This window comes from Phaseolus vulgaris, chromosome 8, assembly GCF_051622355.1.
Source record: "Phaseolus vulgaris cultivar YP4 chromosome 8, ASM5162235v1, whole genome shotgun sequence".
In the NCBI taxonomy this organism is placed as follows: domain Eukaryota; kingdom Viridiplantae; phylum Streptophyta; class Magnoliopsida; order Fabales; family Fabaceae; genus Phaseolus; species Phaseolus vulgaris.
Window position 1 is genome coordinate 42,219,865 of NC_143505.1, and position 9,496 is coordinate 42,229,360.

The 9,496-nt window shown below is 30.3% G+C and overlaps 1 non-coding gene across 1 annotated transcript; it reads right to left on the reverse strand.

The window, feature by feature from the left end:
- Positions 1-6,377: 6,377 nt before the first annotated feature.
- LOC137827369 (U1 spliceosomal RNA) lies at positions 6,378-6,537 on the reverse strand. Its single transcript, XR_011083746.1, has one exon. It is a non-coding gene; the product is annotated as a U1 spliceosomal RNA (small nuclear RNA).
- Positions 6,538-9,496: the final 2,959 nt, after the last annotated feature.

Below are 9,496 nucleotides of genomic sequence, written 5' to 3' on the forward strand. Positions count from 1 at the left end.
AATAAAACAAAAGCAAAGTATATATCAAGAATAAAACTAAATGAAAGCAAGTAAATCTAGATGATTCCTATGTGAAAGTGCAAGTGACAGTTGGAGCCCCTTAACATACTTCCATGACTAAATAAGCAAGAACTATTACAAATTTTTTTAATGGGATTTCTCTTGAAACATTTCCCCAAAAAAAGAAACAAAAAAATAGAATTGAACACAAAGGTTTCATGACACAATAAAATAAAATAAAATTGTGAGCTTTTAAAGCTCAAAATTGCTCTTCTTTTTTATTTATCAACTCATCTCCAAAGTGTTTAGTCTTGTCTCTTCAGTCATCACTTGTTTGTTCCCTCTATGTGAGAACATATCTTTTCATAGCCATAATTCATCAATGAAAGGTTAGCTTCAACCCAACAAGATCAATTTTCCACAATTGAATTCATCTTGAGAGGCCAACAAGTAAAATTAAGAAAGCTCAATTTATATTACAAAACTCAAATGGATTAAAACTGGAAAATTGGAAAGAGTAATTTTAAGGACTCAAAAGAAGAAATTAAAGTTTCAAAACCAGTAGGCACTCAAGTTTGAAACCTTAAAGAAAAGCACTAGAATAAATATCAAAAATAGAAAATTAAAATGAGAATTCTCAACACCAGTGCTTGGCTTATTTATATTTTTTTTCTAAAACAGATCTGGCTTTGTATTTTTAAACCTCATATGATTACATCAATTAGAAAATTATAGAACAAAATCCACAGTGATTTGGACCTAGACCTAAAAATAAATAAATAATCCAACTCGTTGGGTGTTAGTGTTTTGCGCTAGGCTTCTTCAGCTTGAGCATCTAGCTTTTTCAAATTTATGGGTTTTTTTTTCCTTTTTTGAATTTGGATGCCCCTTTTTAACAAAAACTTCCTAACATATAAATGTTTCTAGGTCCAAATTCCCATGCCAAAATTCAAAATATTCAACTCACGGTAAATTTTCCATCCAATACCAAAATTTCAATAGAAAGCAAAAAGACAGAAACCTATGGAATTGAAAGAAGGTTATAATATACTCAAGACATAATAAAAACCTAACTCTAAAGAACTTGTCAATGATCTAATAACAAGCTAAGAAACTCAAATTCAGAAATGGAAAAGCATACAAAAGCCAAAACACGTCAAATTACTCAATACTTTGAGGAAGACTCAAAAAATCAAGAAACTAAAATCAACTAATGTACTACTACATTATGACATGTATGGAATAAACATGACGTGCACAACATGGGTTAGATTTAAAACTCATATTAAAAAACCAAAACAAATAATGAACCAAACGAAATTGAATCAAGACTCAATAAAAATAAAAGCACACATAGTAGCATAAGTAGGAAACCTAAAACACATGTTTGGATTGTTCAAGATAGAATAAATGATTTAAACCTGTCAGAAACACTATGAACACATTATATTCGGCAAAATGAACTCAAAACAGATTCAAGACATGTAAAATAGTATTAAGATAACATGGAAATGAAAAGACCATTTAGAAACTTATCTTGATTGAACCCTTCCTCATGATACCAGTTGATGCAAACCCGAATTGCTCTATTCTTTTATTTTTGAGTTGTCTTTGGATGGATTTGGATGATGCCTTGTAGAAGCTATGGATAAGTGAAATTTCATTGGAGAAATGAAGTGAAATAGTGAAGAAAAAAGTTTAGAAGAGGTGAAGTCAACTCTTAGAAGTGCCTAAGCTAGTCACAAGAAGATGTGCTAACATAGAGTGAACTTTGACAAGTAAAAGTGTCTCAAAATTTGGACAAATTTTTATTTTCAACTCAAAGTTGAATTACAAGAGGTCTAGCACAGTTATTTATAGTGCTAAAGGAAACCAATGTTCATATTTTTACCTTAAAAATTCTCCACTCGCATGGTGTCAAATGACTTCCTCTCATTGGAGAAATTCCTCTCAAATTAGAGGTTGACAACTGGCATTTCTTCATTGATGGAAAAATCGTCTCCAATGAGGAGATAACATGTGAACCTTCATTCCTTCCTTGCCTATGCTTAGGTGAACTCCTCATACTTCCCATGCCATGCTTAGATGTCACATTCTTTCACCTTGTCGCTCCATTCTTCTCTTTTACCCTATATGCTCATTTGGGAACCCTAGACAACCTAGGGTTTCATTGGGCCCAATGAGGCCTAATTTGATGGAGTTCTCCTTGAATCCTAGCTTAATTTTTAGATTGAAATGGAGTGAATAACAATTTGGATGGTAGCGAAAGAAGTGAAGATCAAATGCATATGATTTATGTGAACAATGATAGAAGAATGGTGCTATGAAAGAGGTTATTCTGGCTAGTGCTCTAAGCTTCTCAACTAGGAGAATGAGAGAAAGAGATAAAAGACAGTAAGAGAGAAATCCTGAAACCATTTTGGAAGAAGTTCTTTAGTTTATCAAAATCTGAATTTTACATAAGAGGAATGCCCTATTTATAAGAGAGAAAGAAAGGAGACGACGTGTTGTGTAATGTAGGGTTAGGCTTAGGGTTTGGTAACCCCACCATACTGTCCATGCAAGCTTTACTAACCCTATCTTGCATGAAAAGTTAGGGTTATAAAAGAGGTGTGCCACTCTCTTTTAGGTTTAGGGTTTATTGTTAGAAATAGGTGGCTTGAAATAAGAGGGGAGTGAATTGTTTTTTAGTAAGATTTTCAAAAATACTAGTGTTAGATTGAAAACTCAATTAAATCAATTAATTGATTTATCTGTTCAACTGATTATAAAAAGGATAACAGGTATACTACCAAAATATGAACCAGTTGTTTCAATAATTCAATTGATTGATTTACACGCAGAACACTTAAAACAAATTATATGACAGATATCATAGTAAGAGAAAGAGAGAGAGAGAGATAATACAAGATAATAATACTTGTTCACTCTTAAGCAAGAGCTACATCTAGTCCTCAACACACCACTGTGAAATCACTAAAGCAATCAAACAAGATTACAAGGACAACAAATAGTGTTGATCTTGACCCTTAAAAAACACACAACACTTTTAACCACACATAGATTTCATAAACCCTATCTGAATCTATTTACAACACAATAAGTAAAGAAGAATGAAATTCAAATACACCTGGATTTGATACAAATAAAGAACAACAAAAATGATAACCCAAAACCTACTTCACATCACAACCATGATCCAAGATTCAAATGTAATATTCAAGAGTGATTTTAAAACAATTTGATTTTTTCTCTCGAAAAGTGTTGTGTTAAGTGATCATAAAAAATCTTTATAATGAAAGATTGTTAAAACAGTTTGATCATTTAATGAAATGATTTTAAATCAATTAAAAACAATTTGATAAACATAATAGTTTTCTATTAAAATCATTTAATTGATTTTTGAACGAACAACTGACTTTCTATTTAACTGATGAAATCACCATAAGAAAAAATTAGTTCATTTATCGAAATAATTGGTTGATTTTACATAACAAAAAAGACAAAAAGAAAACAAATCATTTTTAAATCCTTTAAAAACCTTTAAGTGTTTTCAACTAGTGGATATGTTAAATCAGTTTGTTAAACTACTTGCTATATTCAACAGACTTGAATAAAAGTAATTTCAACTGATTATTATACAAATCAACTAATTAAAATAAACACAAATTTGGACAAAAAAATATTTAAAGGAGATTTCAAATCAGGTTAACTTGGATCATTATGATATGGAAATTTACAAGACAAAATCTACCTAGCTAGACACACACACAACAAGAGGTCTTCATGAAAGATTTGGAAATCATCAAAGCTTTCTTGTTCAACATTTATGATCAATCTCCTCTTTTGAAGTTCAAGTGAAACCTATACTACCCTATACACGTATTTACAAGGCTTAAAAAAAAGAATTTCAAAGAAAAATGTCTTCTGCTTCATCTGCTTCTTTTTCTCTTAGCTTGGATTTTTTTGTGGGTTAGATGGACCTTCATCATTCCCTCCCTCTTAGAAAAAGATCTCTGCTCATATCTTCATTTTTCTCCAGTGTTGCCACCTTTATTTTTGAAATTGAGTAGATTTTCCTCTTCGATCAAATATCTTTTTATAAAAACAATCAAAGTATAAAACACATTATATTTGTTAAAAATAAAACAACAACAAGAGCATAAGAAAGGACCTTGCTTGCAAGGTAAAATGTACCCCTTACCTGATTGTGATTGACCTAAGGAGTACTGTTATTTTTATTTTTTTTGTTTTTGTACCTGCTGAAGTTTCTTAATTATTTGATCATGTTGTTTTTTCTTGGAAAAGCTTCACTAGGTTTTTCTTTATAGGAATTTTTATTCATGCCTGATTCAACACCAGAGAGAGATTTTTCAATTTTCAACTATGTTTGTAGTGGGTTTTCCAATTTCTTGTGAAGGTATTCAAAAACTAATCACAAACTTATTTTCTTTGTAAGTGAAAGTGATTCTATTAGAATGGTCAAGGTAAACAAATTTATGATCAAATTGGCCAATTTATTCTAACAAAAATATCACAGGCTTTGAAGAACACAATATTACATAAAACAATTTAAGCATGGTGTCTTACAAAGAGATTGACTTTCACTTGTTGATTCACAACTAGGTCCCCATCCTTTTGAATCCAAGAAAGTTTATAAGATGGAAAAAAGTCATTTGTATTAATATCTAGTGTAGCTCAAAACAAAGATTTTTCTTTAAGTCAATCCTCAGAGGGCTTTTCTAGGGAGGAGTTCATATTACTGTCTGGTTCAATTCCAGACAAGAATGTTGTTATTCTTTCTTTCTCTTCTTCCTCTTCTTCCTCTTCTCTTTCTAATTTTTCCTTTCTCTCTTTTCTTTTTCTTCTGTATCCAAAATTTCTTTTTCAATAGATATAGTATTATTCAAACTTTCATCTTCTTTTAAAAGGAAGTTTTCTTTTGGGTACTAAAAAATGTAGTGTCCATTACCATGATCATGAGACTTTGAAACATACTCTAAGTGTATTTTCTTGGAAAGAGAAATTTCTTTCCGAAAGTTTGCTACGCTTAGGAAAAGTTTCTTGATATTTTTATTTCTTTCCACTAAACTATTCCTTATGCCTATTTCTAGACTTATCTTGACTTTCTTTGTATTGTCAATTCCAAATATTTGACTTGGAGGAGTAACCCTCTCATGCAATCCAAATTGAGCTTTGGATGATGAGAGTTGACGATGTTGTGGAAGATGAGAGAGTTGCACCGAATCTTATGAGAAAATGGTGACGAATTGAAGTGATTTTGGTACTGAAATTAGAGAGAGGTTGGTCCAACTTCCTAAAGTTTCACTAGGCCTCTAGGTTCTCTAAAAAATGGGAGATTTAGGGAGAGTGAAATCTAAATTTTATAAAGATTTCATTCAATTATGCCAAATCTAAATACAAAAGGTGAATGCCACATATATATATATAATGATTTAATGATTTTATTGCAATGAAAAATATAAACATATCAAACAATCTCCTATGAAGAGGGGTAAAAAAAATACATTCTCCTGTATAAACAAATATAAAAGATATCAAATAATCTCCTATGTCCTATGGAGAGAGGTAAAATTACATTTTCTCTAAAACATGGAATCATTAATTTCAAACCCCTGTTCTGATTTTTATACTATTTAACTATTAAAAAATAATTATGATTTTACATTTTATATTGTAATGTACTAGTTATAAACTTCCTTGTACTCTTTATTAATTATAATATGTATGTTTCTTTGATTTGGATAACCGTGACTTTTGTTCTTATGTTTAGAGATTTGTGTCATACATATTCGTGTTTTTTTATTTTCTTATTTCTTCATCGCAATGAATTTTTATTAGAGATGGTCACATGTTTTATACAAGTTGATGAGAAATTTATTTCTTTCCATTATTAAATTTATTAGTTTGATACATTCCTCTGACCGATGTAAAAACTTAAATATATTGTAGTATTCCAATATTTACATGACAAATATAGATCTATCACAGGTTATAAATATGCTGTGTTGTTGTACAAAACAATTGTGAATAAAAGTGGTATATCAAACTAAGATTATATGAACGGGTATACACCAAATTGTTGTATATTTTTTCTTCCTTCCCGACATAACATATATTTTTAGTCCAACAAAATTTATAAATTTTGCATTCGTTGACTTTTACTTCTTATAATATTTACATTCGTCTCTAAAAATTATTTATTTATATTCCATTCTCACTATGTTGTATTTTTTTAAGTGATTTTAGATTTTTTTATCATCCTAAATATAAAACCAAAAGGAAAATAAAATTTTATTAGAAATATAATGCAAAATTTATATTTTTTTAAGGAAAAATGTACATTTTTTTTCTTTATAGGGGTTGCACGAACGCAAGCCCCATAAGACACAAATTATGGGGTAGACTTTGTTACTTGGACATACTTTAAAAAAACACTCCTTCAATGTGTAATGAATATCATTGTTCTAGGTTATAGGCCATGTTAATCATCCATTAACCCATCCAGATAAGTTGAGGAAAAATTGTACATCTAAAATTTTTAAATATTATATTATTAAAGAAAAAACTTACTATTTTTTTAAAATCCACGTGCATTAAAAATGGGTTATACCCACCATAATGAATGAAGTAAACAGTATCCTTATTAAAATGCTATGAGAAGCTAGTAGAATTAGGGTCACAAAGATCTTGTACTATGTTTAGCTAACTTCTACAACTCTATTCATGACTTGAATATTAGCAGGAAGCTTCGAACCACCAAGTCTCTTATCTTTTATATAACAAAATCGTCTGATAATGGTACTTTATCAAATTTTAAATTAATACAGCTTCGTTCAATGTACGATTTCCCTCATGTACTCAGATATTGGCTCAGATCAGTGTCTTCCGAAACTAGAATGCTGGCCAACAACCAACAGAATCATTTACGAAACCCTCTATACCCCCACAGGAAAAACAATAACGAAAATGATTTATATATATAATTATTGATAGTTTGTAAAATTGACTAGAAATCAATTGTTCAAAGATATTGATATAAGATCTATTAAGATTTTTTTTTTCATTTATTTTTCAACTTTGATGTGATCATTAAGATAGGTAAATGTATTCAATGGAGCACATAATATTATCATCTTCAATCCGTTATACAAGTGTGAAGGGAGAAGTTTGTCATAAAATAAATTAAAGAAGCTTATATGTTATTTTTTTTATCTAAGATCTTTTGCCGTTACAAAAAGAAATAGTATTACCAACAAATTTCTATTAAAATATAATTTGTTGAAAAATATGATTTATCGATGGATAAATCATTGTAGGTAACTTTAATATTATTGATTGATTTTTGTCGATGAATACATTATTGTCATAGGTAATTTTGACATTATCAATGAATGTTTCTGTCGATAATTTTTATTATAAGAGTAAACTTCAATAGACCATTTATATTTTTTTATTAAATGTTGTTTAACTAGAATATACAAACATAAATATGTTTTGTTTTTAAGAATTTCTCAAAACTATTTCTTACTCTTCGAAAACATATAACAAACTATTTATATTTTCCAAAGATTGGTTAAAACATTTAATGAAGGAGCGTATTCAGTTAGAAACCATTTAAGAGAGATTCACCATTCAAAACAAAATTCTGTTAGGATTTTCAAAGAAACAATCTATTGAAAACACGAAACAACTGATTGATTTGGTTTGATAGTTAAGTCAACCAAGTCAAACATCTTTCAACCTTTTTCAAAAACCTCTAAGAGCAAAACAACCGGTTGATTCGACAAAACAACAGGTTATTTTTCACTTAGTTGGAAAAAAATCTAATTTAAAAAAGGTTTCAATTCACATCATTTTTAGATTCAACAAAAGAGTGGATCACACTTTAATCTACCAGATCCCACCCACACACAACAACAACACCAGCCTTTCATCAAACACCTTGGATTTGGATTCTTCAAAACTGTTGATCACTCTTGATCAACATATTCCACATAAGATGTAAAGTTTTTTATAATATTTGTTTTGTAATTGTGGATAGTGACTCTTGTTGTAATGGTTGTAGTTCCAGGTTAGTGAATAATTTATCCTTGAAAGTTATCCAACACCCCCATTCTTATAAGCTAGATTGGATAGTCAAGAGGGTAGAATGATAATGAAGAACCAAGTAAGTGTGCCTATAACCATAGGAAAGTATCAAGAGAGAAATTTATGTGATATTGTCCAATGGAGATAGGTTACATTATTCTTGGACAACCCTGGCAATATGATCATAATTCTTATAATGAGGGTCATAGAAACAAAATCACTTTTTTCTTTTCAAGGTCATAAATTTATTTTGTGTCCTCTTACACCTTAGCAGGTAAGAGAGGATGAAATAAAACAAAAAACAAAAATAGATAGTGAAAAAGAAAATGAAAAAAATAATCATGTTGTTTCTTCATCATCCAAACCTTTTTGTTTCATGAAGTCCACATTTGAGAGAGGTAATTATTCTTCAATTGTTTCTTCTTATTTTGTTAGTAAAAGGAAATTTAAAAATAAAAAACAAAAAATGACTAATTCTTTTCCACATTGGTTTTTTTTCTCATTTTTCTTTTTTTTTCTTTGTGTTCTACTTCTGTTTCCTAATTTTTTTCAGGTGGGCATTTGAACCTGGTGGACTGTACTAAAATTTTTGAACAAGGTGGTTAAAATATCTCAAAAAATCGGATCTAAGGATAGATCCTTTTCAAAGAGGAGGGCCTAATGGAGGATCATCCTTGTTAAAGCCACCATTTCTCTCAACTAAGAGTAGAGGGTCAACTTGAAGATTATAGTAGAAATATCTGTCTTGTAAATAATAGAATTGTATTTTTGGATTTGTATTCCGGGCCAAGTTAATGTAGGATTTTGGGCCTTGAAAGGCTAAGTAGAAAGCATCTACATGGCACCACTTCAAGGCCTCCAAAAAGGCGCCATGTGCCTCTCATTCAAGATGACTCTTTATATTTCTTTATGCTCCTTGTCCATTCTTTATGTGCCACATGTTGTGCCTTTTCAACCTCCTTGTGTGCCACTTGTCTTGTTGCTAATGAAGAGTTTTCTATGTCTTGGATTGCCACATGGAAAGTCACCATTGGAGAGGATTAGGTGACACATGTAATGATATAAATGGAGAGTTTTGTAGAAATTTGATAGTGATCTTAGAAGCCTCCTTAGTATAAATAATAGGCTTCTCTCTTGTAATATTTAGAATTGAATGATATATGAATTTGTGTTTCTGAATTTCTTAGTACATTTCTCCAAGTTTCTATTCTATGATGCTCTCTTCCATTTTAGAAACTCAAGCAAGTTGGTCTAACCTCTTCATTAGCCCTTGCACCTAAGAAACTCACGCTCAAATATTTCTCCTTCATGGCCATTCGGTGCTTCCTCCACTGAATTCAACAAGTCCTTTGTCGCCTTCCATCAAATCCTCTCAAACTCAAGG